The sequence below is a fragment of the Notolepis coatsorum genome, assembly GCF_963971535.1.
Source record: "Notolepis coatsorum genome assembly, chromosome: 18".
Lineage (NCBI taxonomy): Eukaryota > Metazoa > Chordata > Actinopteri > Aulopiformes > Paralepididae > Notolepis > Notolepis coatsorum.
Window position 1 is genome coordinate 101,080,902 of NC_140182.1, and position 2,745 is coordinate 101,083,646.

Sequence of the window (2,745 nt, forward strand, 5' to 3'; positions counted from 1 at the left end):
CCGACAGGACAAGACGTCTTCACCATCTCATCCACAAAAGCAAGGCGGGCAAAAACAAAGGAACTTTTTGGAGGGAAAACCAACTGCTTTGTTATCAGCACAGAACAAAGACTTTCAACAACTAATCAACTATCATTCTCTTTAGTCTAGTTGTATCACTTACGGCACAGTGTTTTTGATCACAACTATAGCATTCCTTTGTCATAACAAATATTGTAATTTGTATACACTCTTAAACTTTGATTAAACAGCTGTTATATAACCTTTTTCCTCCTAATTCCTTCTGCCTGCACCGCTGAAAGAAGAGAAGTGATTCCCAGAGCTTTAAAGATATTGAAACAACGCAGAGTACTAAACAACCCGGTTCTGAACAGAGCAGAACCGAAATAGCTTGGGAAATCCACTTCACAAACAACAAGAATAATAATAAAAATACAAAAGAAACCAAGCAAATGTGGGCCCACGTTACCAAAATAAAACCTACACTAAAGCCTTATATTGTTTGGGGTACCCCTTAGACACTGGTTGTTAGCGTTCACTTGAATGGACGTTGATGTGGATACACGAGGTACCGTTCGTACTTAGCCAAGATGGCGGACCCACTCTTATCACCTCTCGTCCAGGTGACAAGATGGTGTCGGGCGATCCCGCGAGCTCAGCCAGCGGGCTGGGCGAACAGCATGGGCAGTGGTGAACTGGAGGAGCGTGCTGTGATGGCGACCTCTGCTGGTGGGAAGAGGCGTCCTCTGCGACGTCGGGGAGACGTCCACTGCTGGCTGTTGCTTGCTGCTGTCGCACGAGCTAATACTGTTGGCTACCCTAAACACAGCTAAACTTTGGGTCTGGATGCACCCTCCTGCTATATCGGTTGTACTACTAACGCAACGTGGCTGACTGTACCACCGGTCTTCAGCGCCGCGCGCCCGGTAGTCTACTGGAGTCAGACGGAGCCGTTAGCAGCATGCTAATACACTGCACACTTACTACTATAACCCGTTAACTATAGACGTTAGTCCCGTTAACTATGGACGTTAGTCCTTCGTTCTGTATCGCTTACTCACACACTATTGCTGGTACTTCTAGGATAACACGTCAACTAGCAAGTACTTCTTATCACCCGTCGCTCTCCAACGGGGCTCTTCCACATAACTTCTGCCACGGGGCTCTTCCAGAGCACACGCCCGCTGCGACTGTTCACGGTCGAGTTCCCTGCCGAAGAGAGCTTCCTGGTCCTCTCGCCCCCAGGTAATTCCCTCTTCCTCGTTGCTTCCCTCTCTCCTCCGCTCCACCTGCCACCACTGCCACTCCGCCCCCTGCTGGCAACCGCCACTGATCCCACTCTAGGACCACTCCAGAAAGGGAGAAAGGTGCTTCAATGTTATTGTTAGTGATCCATACTGAAGCCGGAGAAGAGTAGCACCTCACCTCGTTATTAGACCGGGCGAGATATCAAAAGGAACACTGATTATCACACTTTATACACACACAGGAAAAGTAACAGTTAGTTAGTATTTTTTTTTTTTTATTATCTTTTTCCCCCTCCATTTTCCTCCGATTTTCTCCCATCCCAATGTTAGTCGTATGCCAATTCCCAGTCCCTTCCTGGTCGCTGCGCACTTACCCCCCACAGTCAGATCATCTGGGAGAGTGGAGGCTACCACGTGCTTCCTCCGACACACGTCCAGCCAATCACCGCTTCTTTTCACCTGGCAGCGCAGATTCTCATCGAGAGGGCGTAGCGTGTGGGAGGACCACACTATCCCCCTCAAGTCCTATCCGCGCTTAGCAGGCGCCCCGACCGAACTGTAGGAGTCGCTGTTTACAATGACCCGGACCCACCCCGCCAGCTTCTCCCACCCTCTAATACAGCCAATTGTATTAGTGCAGACGGCCAGCCAAGCTGGTGACAACCCCGCTCCGGGGTTGGTGACGAACGCAATCTCCGCTCGGCCACCTAACCGCGTTAGTTAGCATTTCTGAATACTTAGTAGAATATTCAGGCTGCTACATATACACAGTTTAATCACTTGTACATTGTATATTGTTAATGCACTTTACTGTTACATTTGCACTCTGGTTAGATGCCAACTGCTTTTGGTTGTACTGTATTTGTGCTGCATAATGACAATGCATTTTAATCTAATCTACTCTAATCTAATCCAATCTAATTTATTCTTGCAATATATATATATATATATATTAAAGCATATTGTGCCAATGGGAAAAACTACAATGCAGGGATATAGGAGAGGAGGGTCGGCTGTATAATTTTCTCAACCATTTGTATGGTATCTATTGAATGGTAAATACGGTATATAGTTGCAGAATGAAATGAAATACATAAGTCTAAGTACAACGGGAGATACAACAACCCTTCAATTTAGGTTGATGGATACAGGCTGTACGTTCGCAAGCAACATGGGGGCAAGGAGCCCATTTCAACAATGGAAAAGAAATCAAGTAACAGGATACTGTCCATCATATTTGGTTGCACGGATGAATGCTAAGTGTGCACCGAAGCAAACGCAGGGTATACCCATATGCACAAGCACAGAACAAAAGTCATCAAGTCAAAAAGATAACGTTTATTTATAAAACATATAGTCTCACTGGGGTTTGTCCAGGTTATAGGTTGGTTATAAGGATAAAGAAAAAAAACAGTATGACGTGCTAATTTCTCTAATGATGTATGATTTAATGTGTGAACTTATGCTCCAAGTATAAATAGAACGGGAGATCTGTGCT